We start from the raw sequence: 14,102 nt of genomic DNA, 5'->3' as shown, positions 1-14,102 counted from the left end.
TCTGATGAAAAACGATGACCCGTGACCTGTCGAAATTTATCCAGATGGTCAGAAATGGAAATTTTTTAATGTTTAATTTTTGAATGCAAATGACTATTCCATGTAAATTATCACTTTGGAACAACATTAAGTGTGTTTAGAGTCACTTTTATGCCTGAAATTGGTCGAAATAGAAGCTTCTGAATACGAGAAAATGTCGGTAATAATGGCAATTTTGGTCACATTGAGGCTTTAAAAAGTAGTTATTCAACATGAGGCACATTCGAAATGACATTTTGAATCAATTTTTCTACAGTCCAAAAAATCAATTTTCTGATGAAAAACGATGACCCGTGACCTGTCGAAATTTATCCAGATGGTCAGAAATGGAAATTTTTTAATGTTTAATTTTTTGACTGCAAATGACTATTCCATGTAAATTATCACTTTTGGAACAAAAATAAGTGTGTTTAGAGTCACTTTAATGCCTGAAATTGGTAGAAATAGAAGCTTCTGAATAGGAGAAAAAGTCTGTAATAATGGCAATTTTGGTCACATTGAGGCTTTAAAAAGTAGTCATTCAACATGAGGCACATTCCAAATGACATTTTGAATAAATTTTTCTACAGTTCAAAAAAATCAATTTTCTGATGAAAAACGATGACCCGTGACCTGTCGACATTTCTCCAGTTGGTCAGAAATAGAAATTTTTTAATGTTTAATTTTTTGACTGTAAATGACTATTCCATGTAAATTATCACTTTTGGAAGAAAAATAAGTGTGTTTAGAGTCACTTTAATGCCTGAAATTGGTTGAAACAAAAGCTTCTGAATAGGAGAAAAAGTCTGTAATAATGGCAATTTTGGTCACATTGAGGCTTTAAAAAGTAGTCATTCAACATGAGGCACATTCCAAATGACATTTTGAATCAATTTTTCTACAGTCCAAAAAAATCAATTTTCTGATGAAAAACGATGACCCGTGACCTGTCGAAATTTATCCAGATGGTCAGAAATGGAAATTTTTTAATGTTTAATTTTTTGAATGCAAATGACTATTCCATGTAAATTATCACTTTTGGAACAACATTAAGTGTGTTTAGAGTCACTTTTATGCCTGAAATTGGTCGAAATAGAAGCTTCTGAATACGAGAAAATGTCGGTAATAATGGCAATTTTGGTCACATTGAGGCTTTAAAAAGTAGTTATTCAACATGAGGCACATTCGAAATGGCATTTTGAATCAATTTTTCTACAGTCCAAAAAATCAATTTTCTGATGAAAAACGATGACCCGTGACCTGTCGAAATTTATCCAGATGGTCAGAAATGGAAATTTTTTAATGTTTAATTTTTTGACTGCAAATGACTATTCCATGTAAATTATCACTTTTGGAACAAAAATAAGTGTGTTTAGAGTCACTTTAATGCCTGAAATTGGTAGAAATAGAAGCTTCTGAATAGGAGAAAAAGTCTGTAATAATGGCAATTTTGGTCACATTGAGGCTTTAAAAAGTAGTCATTCAACATGAGGCACATTCCAAATGACATTTTGAATACATTTTTCTACAGTTCAAAAAAATCAATTTTCTGATGAAAAACGATGACCCGTGACCTGTCGAAATTTCTCCAGATGGTCAGAAATGGAAATTTTTTAATGTTTAATTTTTTGACTGCAAATGACTATTCCATGTAAATTATCACTTTTGGAACAAAAATAAGTGTGTTTAGAGTCACTTTATGACTGAAATTGGTCGAAATAGACGCTTCTGAACAGGAGAAAATGTCTGTAAAAATGGCAATTTTGGTCACATTGAGGCTTCAAAAAGTAGTTATTCAGCATGAGGCACATTCCAAATGACATTTTGAATCAATTTTTCTACAGTCCCAAAAAATAAATTTTCTGATGAAAAACGATGACCCATGACCTGTCGAAAATTCTCCAGATGGTCAGAAATGGAAATTTTTTAATGTTTAATTTTTTGACTGCAAATGACTATTCCATGTAAATTATCACTTTTGGAACAAAAATAAGTGTGTTTAGAGTCCCTTTAATGCCTGAAATTGGTCGAAATAGACGCTTCTGAATAGGAGAAAATGTCTGTAAAAATGGCAATTTTGGTCACATTGAGGCTTCAAAAAGTAGTTATTCAGCATGAGGCACATTCCAAATGACATTTTGAATCAGTTTTTCTACAGTCCAAAAAATCAATTTTCTGATGAAAAACGATGACCCGTGACCTGTTGAAATTTCTCCAGATTGTCAGAAATGTACATTTTTTAATGTTTAATTTTTTGACTGTAAATGACTATTCCATGTAAATTATCACTTTTGGAAGAAAAATAAGTGTGTTTAGAGTCACTTTAATGCCTGAAATTGGTTGAAACAAAAGCTTCTGAATAGGAGAAAAAGTCTGTAATAATGGCAATTTTGGTCACATTGAGGCTTTAAAAAGTAGTCATTCAACATGAGGCACATTCCAAATGACATTTTGAATCAATTTTTCTACAGTCCAAAAAATCAATTTTCTGATAAAAAACGATGACCTGTGACCTGTCGAAATTTCTCCAGATGGTCAGAAATGGAAATTTTTTAATGTTTAATTTTTTGACTGTACATGACTATTCCATGTAAATTATCACTTTTGGAAGAAAAATAAGTGTGTTTAGAGTCACTTTAATGCCTAAAATTGGTTGAAACAAAAGCTTCTGAATAGGAGAAAAAGTCTGTAATAATGGCAATTTTGGTCACATTGAGGCTTTAAAAAGTAGTCATCCAACATGAGGCACATTCCAAATGACATTTTGAATCAATTTTTCTACAGTCCAAAAAAATCAATTTTCTGATGAAAAACGATGACCCGTGACCTGTCGAAATTTATCCAGATGGTCAGAAATGGAAATTTTTTAATGTTTAATTTTTTGACTGCAAATGACTATTCCATGTAAATTATCACTTTTGGAACAAAAATAAGTGTGTTTAGAGTCACTTTAATGCCTGAAATTGATAGAAATAGAAGCTTCTGAATAGGAGAAAAAGTCTGTAATAATAGCAATTTTGGTCACATTGAGGCTTTAAAAAGTAGTCATTCAACATGAGGCACATTCCAAATGACATTTTGAATAAATTTTTCTACAGTCCAAAAAAATCAATTTTCTGATGAAAAACGATGACCCGTGACCTGTCGAAATTTATCCAGATGGTCAGAAATGAAAATTTTTTAATGTTTAATTTTTTGACTGCAAATGACTATTCCATGTAAATTATCACTTTTGGAACAAAAATAAGTGTGTTTAGAGTCACTTTAATGCCTGAAATTGGTCGAAATAGAAGCTTCTGAATAGGAGAAAATGTCTGTAAAAATTGAAATTTTGGTCACATTCAGGCTTTAAAAAGTAGTTATTCAACATGAGGCACAATCCAAATGACATTTTGAATCAATTTTTCTACAGTCCAAAAAATCAATTTTCTGATGAAAAACGATGACCCGTGACCTGTTGAAATTTCTCCAGATTGTCAGAAATGTACATTTTTTAATGTTTAATTTTTTGACTGTAAATGACTATTCCATGTAAATTATCACTTTTGGAAGAAAAATAAGTGTGTTTAGAGTCACTTTAATGCCTGAAATTGGTTGAAACAAAAGCTTCTGAATAGGAGAAAAAGTCTGTTATAATGGCAATTTTGGTCACATTGAGGCTTTAAACAGTAGTCATTCAACATGAGGCACATTCCAAATGACATTTTGAATCAATTTTTCTACAGTTCAAAAAAATCAATTTTCTGATGAAAAACGATGACCCGTGACCTGTCGAAATTTCTCCAGATGGTCAGAAATGGAAATTTTTTAATGTTTAATTTGTTGACTGCAAATGACTATTCCATGTAAATTATCACTTTTGGAACAAAAATAAGTGTGTTTAGAGTCACTTTAATGCCTGAAATTGATAGAAATAGAAGCTTCTGAATAGGAGAAAAAGTCTGTAATAATAGCAATTTTGGTCACATTGAGGCTTCAAAAAGTAGTTATTCAGCATGAGGCACATTCCAAATGACATTTTGAATCAATTTTTCTACAGTCCCAAAAAATAAATTTTCTGATGAAAAACGATGACCCGTGACCTGTCGAAATTTCTCCAGATGGTCAGAAATGGAAATTTTTTAATGTTTAATTTTTTGACTGCAAATGACTATTCCATGTAAATTATCACTTTTGGAAGAAAAATAAGTGTGTTTAGAGATACTTTAATGCCTGAAATTGGTTGAAACAAAAGCTTCTGAATAGGAGAAAAAGTCTGTAATAATGGCAATTTTGGTCACATTGAGGCTTTAAAAAGTAGTCATCCAACATGAGGCACATTCCAAATGACATTTTGAATCAATTTTTCTACAGTCCAAAAAAATCAATTTTCTGATGAAAAACGATGACCCGTGACCTGTCGAAATTTCTCCAGATGGTCAGAAATGAAAATTTTTTAATGTTTAATTTTTTGACTGCAAATGACTATTCCATGTAAATTATCACTTTTGGAACAAAAATAAGTGTGTTTAGAGTCACTTTAATGCCTGAAATTGGTCGAAATAGAAGCTTCTGAATAGGAGAAAATGTCTGTAAAAATTGAAATTTTGGTCACATTCAGGCTTTAAAAAGTAGTTATTCAACATGAGGCACAATCCAAATGACATTTTGAATCAATTTTTCTACAGTCCAAAAAATCAATTTTCTGATGAAAAACGATGACCCGTGACCTGTTGAAATTTCTCCAGATTGTCAGAAATGTACATTTTTTAATGTTTAATTTTTTGACTGTAAATGACTATTCCATGTAAATTATCACTTTTGGAAGAAAAATAAGTGTGTTTAGAGTCACTTTAATGCCTGAAATTGGTTGAAACAAAAGCTTCTGAATAGGAGAAAAAGTCTGTTATAATGGCAATTTTGGTCACATTGAGGCTTTAAACAGTAGTCATTCAACATGAGGCACATTCCAAATGACATTTTGAATCAATTTTTCTACAGTTCAAAAAAATCAATTTTCTGATGAAAAACGATGACCCGTGACCTGTCGAAATTTCTCCAGATGGTCAGAAATGGAAATTTTTTAATGTTTAATTTGTTGACTGCAAATGACTATTCCATGTAAATTATCACTTTTGGAACAAAAATAAGTGTGTTTAGAGTCACTTTAATGCCTGAAATTGATAGAAATAGAAGCTTCTGAATAGGAGAAAAAGTCTGTAATAATAGCAATTTTGGTCACATTGAGGCTTCAAAAAGTAGTTATTCAGCATGAGGCACATTCCAAATGACATTTTGAATCAATTTTTCTACAGTCCCAAAAAATAAATTTTCTGATGAAAAACGATGACCCGTGACCTGTCGAAATTTCTCCAGATGGTCAGAAATGGAAATTTTTTAATGTTTAATTTTTTGACTGCAAATGACTATTCCATGTAAATTATCACTTTTGGAAGAAAAATAAGTGTGTTTAGAGATACTTTAATGCCTGAAATTGGTTGAAACAAAAGCTTCTGAATAGGAGAAAAAGTCTGTAATAATGGCAATTTTGGTCACATTGAGGCTTTAAAAAGTAGTCATCCAACATGAGGCACATTCCAAATGACATTTTGAATCAATTTTTCTACAGTCCAAAAAAATCAATTTTCTGATGAAAAACGATGACCCGTGACCTGTCGAAATTTCTCCAGATGGTCAGAAATGGAAATTTTTTAATGTTTAATTTTTTGACTGTAAATGACGATTCCATGTAAATTATCACTTTTGGAAGAAAAATAAGTGTGTTTAGAGTCACTTTAATGCCTGAAATTGGTAGAAACAAAAGCTTCTGAATAGGAGAAAAAGTCTGTAATAATGGCAATTTTGGTCACATTGAGGCTTTAAAAAGTAGTCATTCAACATGAGGCACATTCCAAATGACATTTTGAATCAATTTTTCTACAGTCCAAAAAAATCAATTTTCTGATGAAAAACGATGACCCGTGACCTGTCGAAATTTCTCCAGATGGTCAGAAATGGAAATTTTTTAATGTTTAATTTTTTGACTGCAAATGACTATTCCATGTAAATTATCACTTTTGGAAGAAAAATAAGTGTGTTTAGAGACACTTTAATGCCTGAAATTGGTTGAAACAAAAGCTTCTGAATAGGAGAAAAAGTCTGTAATAATGGCAATTTTGGTCACATTGAGGCTTTAAAAAGTAGTCATTCAACATGAGGCACATTCCAAATGACATTTTGAATCAATTTTTCTACAGTCCAAAAAAATCAATTTTCTGATGAAAAACGATGACCCGTGACCTGTCGAAATTTCTCCAGATGGTCAGAAATGGACATTTTTTAATGTTTAATTTTTTGACTGCAAATGACTATTCCATGCAAATTATCACTTTTGGAACAAAATAAGTGTGTTTAAAGTCACTTTAATGCCTGAAATTGGTCGAAATAGAAGCTTCTGAATAGGAGAAAATGTCTGTAAAAATGGCAATTTTGGTCACATTGAGGCTTCAAAAAGTAGTTATTCAGCATGAGGCACATTCCAAATGCCATTTTGAATCAATTTTTCTACAGTCCAAAAAATCAATTTTCTGATGAAAAACGATGACCCGTGACCTGTCAAAATTTCTCCATATGGTCAGAAATGGACATTTTTTAATGTTTAATTTTTTGAATGTAAATGACTATTCCATGTAAATTATCACTTTTGGAAGAAAAATAAGTGTGTTTAGAGACACTTTAATGCCTGAAATTGGTTGAAACAAAAGCTTCTGAATAGGAGAAAAAGTCTGTAATAATGGCAATTTTGGACACATTGAGGCTTTAAAAAGTAGTCATTCAACATGAGGCACATTCCAAATGACATTTTGAATCAATTTTTCTACAGTCCAAAAAAATCAATTTTCTGATGAAAAACGATGACCCGTGACCTGTCGAAATTTATCCAGATGGTCAGAAATGGAAATTTTGTAATGTTTAATTTTTGAATGCAAATGACTATTCCATGTAAATTATCACTTTGGAACAACATTAAGTGTGTTTAGAGTCACTTTTATGCCTGAAATTGGTCGAAATAGAAGCTTCTGAATACGAGAAAATGTCGGTAATAATGGCAATTTTGGTCACATTGAGGCTTTAAAAAGTAGTTATTCAACATGAGGCACATTCGAAATGACATTTTGAATCAATTTTTCTACAGTCCAAAAAATCAATTTTCTGATGAAAAACGATGACCCGTGACCTGTCGAAATTTATCCAGATGGTCAGAAATGGAAATTTTTTAATGTTTAATTTTTTGACTGCAAATGACTATTCCATGTAAATTATCACTTTTGGAACAAAAATAAGTGTGTTTAGAGTCACTTTAATGCCTGAAATTGGTAGAAATAGAAGCTTCTGAATAGGAGAAAAAGTCTGTAATAATGGCAATTTTGGTCACATTGAGGCTTTAAAAAGTAGTCATTCAACATGAGGCACATTCCAAATGACATTTTGAATAAATTTTTCTACAGTTCAAAAAAATCAATTTTCTGATGAAAAACGATGACCCGTGACCTGTCGACATTTCTCCAGTTGGTCAGAAATAGAAATTTTTTAATGTTTAATTTTTTGACTGTAAATGACTATTCCATGTAAATTATCACTTTTGGAAGAAAAATAAGTGTGTTTAGAGTCACTTTAATGCCTGAAATTGGTTGAAACAAAAGCTTCTGAATAGGAGAAAAAGTCTGTAATAATGGCAATTTTGGTCACATTGAGGCTTTAAAAAGTAGTCATTCAACATGAGGCACATTCCAAATGACATTTTGAATCAATTTTTCTACAGTCCAAAAAAATCAATTTTCTGATGAAAAACGATGACCCGTGACCTGTCGAAATTTATCCAGATGGTCAGAAATGGAAATTTTTTAATGTTTAATTTTTTGAATGCAAATGACTATTCCATGTAAATTATCACTTTTGGAACAACATTAAGTGTGTTTAGAGTCACTTTTATGCCTGAAATTGGTCGAAATAGAAGCTTCTGAATACGAGAAAATGTCGGTAATAATGGCAATTTTGGTCACATTGAGGCTTTAAAAAGTAGTTATTCAACATGAGGCACATTCGAAATGGCATTTTGAATCAATTTTTCTACAGTCCAAAAAATCAATTTTCTGATGAAAAACGATGACCCGTGACCTGTCGAAATTTATCCAGATGGTCAGAAATGGAAATTTTTTAATGTTTAATTTTTTGACTGCAAATGACTATTCCATGTAAATTATCACTTTTGGAACAAAAATAAGTGTGTTTAGAGTCACTTTAATGCCTGAAATTGGTAGAAATAGAAGCTTCTGAATAGGAGAAAAAGTCTGTAATAATGGCAATTTTGGTCACATTGAGGCTTTAAAAAGTAGTCATTCAACATGAGGCACATTCCAAAGGACATTTTGAATACATTTTTCTACAGTTCAAAAAAATCAATTTTCTGATGAAAAACGATGACCCGTGACCTGTCGAAATTTCTCCAGATGGTCAGAAATGGAAATTTTTTAATGTTTAATTTTTTGACTGCAAATGACTATTCCATGTAAATTATCACTTTTGGAACAAAAATAAGTGTGTTTAGAGTCACTTTATGACTGAAATTGGTCGAAATAGACGCTTCTGAACAGGAGAAAATGTCTGTAAAAATGGCAATTTTGGTCACATTGAGGCTTCAAAAAGTAGTTATTCAGCATGAGGCACATTCCAAATGACATTTTGAATCAATTTTTCTACAGTCCCAAAAAATAAATTTTCTGATGAAAAACGATGACCCATGACCTGTCGAAAATTCTCCAGATGGTCAGAAATGGAAATTTTTTAATGTTTAATTTTTTGACTGCAAATGACTATTCCATGTAAATTATCACTTTTGGAACAAAAATAAGTGTGTTTAGAGTCACTTTAATGCCTGAAATTGGTCGAAATAGACGCTTCTGAATAGGAGAAAATGTCTGTAAAAATGGCAATTTTGGTCACATTGAGGCTTCAAAAAGTAGTTATTCAGCATGAGGCACATTCCAAATGACATTTTGAATCAGTTTTTCTACAGTCCAAAAAATCAATTTTCTGATGAAAAACGATGACCCGTGACCTGTTGAAATTTCTCCAGATTGTCAGAAATGTACATTTTTTAATGTTCAATTTTTTGACTGTAAATGACTATTCCATGTAAATTATCACTTTTGGAAGAAAAATAAGTGTGTTTAGAGTCACTTTAATGCCTGAAATTGGTTGAAACAAAAGCTTCTGAATAGGAGAAAAAGTCTGTAATAATGGCAATTTTGGTCACATTGAGGCTTTAAAAAGTAGTCATTCAACATGAGGCACATTCCAAATGACATTTTGAATCAATTTTTCTACAGTCCAAAAAATCAATTTTCTGATAAAAAACGATGACCTGTGACCTGTCGAAATTTCTCCAGATGGTCAGAAATGGAAATTTTTTAATGTTTAATTTTTTGACTGTAAATGACTATTCCATGTAAATTATCACTTTTGGAAGAAAAATAAGTGTGTTTAGAGTCACTTTAATGCCTAAAATTGGTTGAAACAAAAGCTTCTGAATAGGAGAAAAAGTCTGTAATAATGGCAATTTTGGTCACATTGAGGCTTTAAAAAGTAGTCATCCAACATGAGGCACATTCCAAATGACATTTTGAATCAATTTTTCTACAGTCCAAAAAAATCAATTTTCTGATGAAAAACGATGACCCGTGACCTGTCGAAATTTATCCAGATGGTCAGAAATGGAAATTTTTTAATGTTTAATTTTTTGACTGCAAATGACTATTCCATGTAAATTATCACTTTTGGAACAAAAATAAGTGTGGTTAGAGTCACTTTAATGCCTGAAATTGATAGAAATAGAAGCTTCTGAATAGGAGAAAAAGTCTGTAATAATACCAATTTTGGTCACATTGAGGCTTTAAAAAGTAGTCATTCAACATGAGGCACATTCCAAATGACATTTTGAATAAATTTTTCTACAGTCCAAAAAAATCAATTTTCTGATGAAAAACGATGACCCGTGACCTGTCGAAATTTATCCAGATGGTCAGAAATGGAAATTTTTTAATGTTTAATTTTTTGACTGCAAATGACTATTCCATGTAAATTATCACTTTTGGAACAAAAATAAGTGTGTTTAGAGTCACTTTAATGCCTGAAATTGGTCGAAATAGAAGCTTCTGAATAGGAGAAAATGTCTGTAAAAATTGAAATTTTGGTCACATTCAGGCTTTAAAAAGTAGTTATTCAACATGAGGCACAATCCAAATGACATTTTGAATCAATTTTTCTACAGTCCAAAAAATCAATTTTCTGATGAAAAACGATGACCCGTGACCTGTTGAAATTTCTCCAGATTGTCAGAAATGTACATTTTTTAATGTTTAATTTTTTGACTGTAAATGACTATTCCATGTAAATTATCACTTTTGGAAGAAAAATAAGTGTGTTTAGAGTCACTTTAATGCCTGAAATTGGTTGAAACAAAAGCTTCTGAATAGGAGAAAAAGTCTGTAATAATGGCAATTTTGGTCACATTGAGGCTTTAAACAGTAGTCATTCAACATGAGGCACATTCCAAATGACATTTTGAATCAATTTTTCTACAGTTCAAAAAAATCAATTTTCTGATGAAAAACGATGACCCGTGACCTGTCGAAATTTCTCCAGATGGTCAGAAATGGAAATTTTTTAATGTTTAATTTGTTGACTGCAAATGACTATTCCATGTAAATTATCACTTTTGGAACAAAAATAAGTGTGTTTAGAGTCACTTTAATGCCTGAAATTGATAGAAATAGAAGCTTCTGAATAGGAGAAAAAGTCTGTAATAATAGCAATTTTGGTCACATTGAGGCTTCAAAAAGTAGTTATTCAGCATGAGGCACATTCCAAATGACATTTTGAATCAATTTTTCTACAGTCCCAAAAAATAAATTTTCTGATGAAAAACGATGACCCGTGACCTGTCGAAATTTCTCCAGATGGTCAGAAATGGAAATTTTTTAATGTTTAATTTTTTGACTGCAAATGACTATTCCATGTAAATTATCACTTTTGGAAGAAAAATAAGTGTGTTTAGAGATACTTTAATGCCTGAAATTGGTTGAAACAAAAGCTTCTGAATAGGAGAAAAAGTCTGTAATAATGGCAATTTTGGTCACATTGAGGCTTTAAAAAGTAGTCATCCAACATGAGGCACATTCCAAATGACATTTTGAATCAATTTTTCTACAGTCCAAAAAAATCAATTTTCTGATGAAAAACGATGACCCGTGACCTGTCGAAATTTCTCCAGATGGTCAGAAATGGAAATTTTTTAATGTTTAATTTTTTGACTGTAAATGACGATTCCATGTAAATTATCACTTTTGGAAGAAAAATAAGTGTGTTTAGAGTCACTTTAATGCCTGAAATTGGTAGAAACAAAAGCTTCTGAATAGGAGAAAAAGTCTGTAATAATGGCAATTTTGGTCACATTGAGGCTTTAAAAAGTAGTCATTCAACATGAGGCACATTCCAAATGACATTTTGAATCAATTTTTCTACAGTCCAAAAAAATCAATTTTCTGATGAAAAACGATGACCCGTGACCTGTCGAAATTTCTCCAGATGGTCAGAAATGGAAATTTTTTAATGTTTAATTTTTTGACTGCAAATGACTATTCCATGTAAATTATCACTTTTGGAAGAAAAATAAGTGTGTTTAGAGACACTTTAATGCCTGAAATTGGTTGAAACAAAAGCTTCTGAATAGGAGAAAAAGTCTGTAATAATGGCAATTTTGGTCACATTGAGGCTTTAAAAAGTAGTCATTCAACATGAGGCACATTCCAAATGACATTTTGAATCAATTTTTCTACAGTCCAAAAAAATCAATTTTCTGATTAAAAACGATGACCCGTGACCTGTCGAAATTTCTCCAGATGGTCAGAAATGGACATTTTTTAATGTTTAATTTTTTGACTGCAAATGACTATTCCATGCAAATTATCACTTTTGGAACAAAATAAGTGTGTTTAAAGTCACTTTAATGCCTGAAATTGGTCGAAATAGAAGCTTCTGAATAGGAGAAAATGTCTGTAAAAATGGCAATTTTGGTCACATTGAGGCTTCAAAAAGTAGTTATTCAGCATGAGGCACATTCCAAATGCCATTTTGAATCAATTTTTCTACAGTCCAAAAAATCAATTTTCTGATGAAAAACGATGACCCGTGACCTGTCAAAATTTCTCCATATGGTCAGAAATGGACATTTTTTAATGTTTAATTTTTTGAATGTAAATGACTATTCCATGTAAATTATCACTTTTGGAAGAAAAATAAGTGTGTTTAGAGACACTTTAATGCCTGAAATTGGTTGAAACAAAAGCTTCTGAATAGGAGAAAAAGTCTGTAATAATGGCAATTTTGGACACATTGAGGCTTTAAAAAGTAGTCATTCAACATGAGGCACATTCCAAATGACATTTTGAATCAATTTTTCTACAGTCCAAAAAAATCAATTTTCTGATGAAAAACGATGACCCGTGACCTGTCGAAATTTATCCAGATGGTCAGAAATGGAAATTTTTTAATGTTTAATTTTTGAATGCAAATGACTATTCCATGTAAATTATCACTTTGGAACAACATTAAGTGTGTTTAGAGTCACTTTTATGCCTGAAATTGGTCGAAATAGAAGCTTCTGAATACGAGAAAATGTCGGTAATAATGGCAATTTTGGTCACATTGAGGCTTTAAAAAGTAGTTATTCAACATGAGGCACATTCGAAATGACATTTTGAATCAATTTTTCTACAGTCCAAAAAATCAATTTTCTGATGAAAAACGATGACCCGTGACCTGTCGAAATTTATCCAGATGGTCAGAAATGGAAATTTTTTAATGTTTAATTTTTTGACTGCAAATGACTATTCCATGTAAATTATCACTTTTGGAACAAAAATAAGTGTGTTTAGAGTCACTTTAATGCCTGAAATTGGTAGAAATAGAAGCTTCTGAATAGGAGAAAAAGTCTGTAATAATGGCAATTTTGGTCACATTGAGGCTTTAAAAAGTAGTCATTCAACATGAGGCACATTCCAAATGACATTTTGAATAAATTTTTCTACAGTTCAAAAAAATCAATTTTCTGATGAAAAACGATGACCCGTGACCTGTCGACATTTCTCCAGTTGGTCAGAAATAGAAATTTTTTAATGTTTAATTTTTTGACTGTAAATGACTATTCCATGTAAATTATCACTTTTGGAAGAAAAATAAGTGTGTTTAGAGTCACTTTAATGCCTGAAATTGGTTGAAACAAAAGCTTCTGAATAGGAGAAAAAGTCTGTAATAATGGCAATTTTGGTCACATTGAGGCTTTAAAAAGTAGTCATTCAACATGAGGCACATTCCAAATGACATTTTGAATCAATTTTTCTACAGTCCAAAAAAATCAATTTTCTGATGAAAAACGATGACCCGTGACCTGTCGAAATTTATCCAGATGGTCAGAAATGGAAATTTTTTAATGTTTAATTTTTTGAATGCAAATGACTATTCCATGTAAATTATCACTTTTGGAACAACATTAAGTGTGTTTAGAGTCACTTTTATGCCTGAAATTGGTCGAAATAGAAGCTTCTGAATACGAGAAAATGTCGGTAATAATGGCAATTTTGGTCACATTGAGGCTTTAAAAAGTAGTTATTCAACATGAGGCACATTCGAAATGGCATTTTGAATCAATTTTTCTACAGTCCAAAAAATCAATTTTCTGATGAAAAACGATGACCCGTGACCTGTCGAAATTTATCCAGATGGTCAGAAATGGAAATTTTTTAATGTTTAATTTTTTGACTGCAAATGACTATTCCATGTAAATTATCACTTTTGGAACAAAAATAAGTGTGTTTAGAGTCACTTTAATGCCTGAAATTGGTAGAAATAGAAGCTTCTGAATAGGAGAAAAAGTCTGTAATAATGGCAATTTTGGTCACATTGAGGCTTTAAAAAGTAGTCATTCAACATGAGGCACATTCCAAATGACATTTTGAATACATTTTTCTACAGTTCAAAAAAATCAA

The sequence above is a fragment of the Triturus cristatus genome, chromosome 10 (assembly GCF_964204655.1).
Source record: "Triturus cristatus chromosome 10, aTriCri1.1, whole genome shotgun sequence".
NCBI lineage: Eukaryota > Metazoa > Chordata > Amphibia > Caudata > Salamandridae > Triturus > Triturus cristatus.
The sequence above is the reverse complement of the archived record's forward strand: the minus strand, read 5'-3'. Positions refer to the sequence as shown.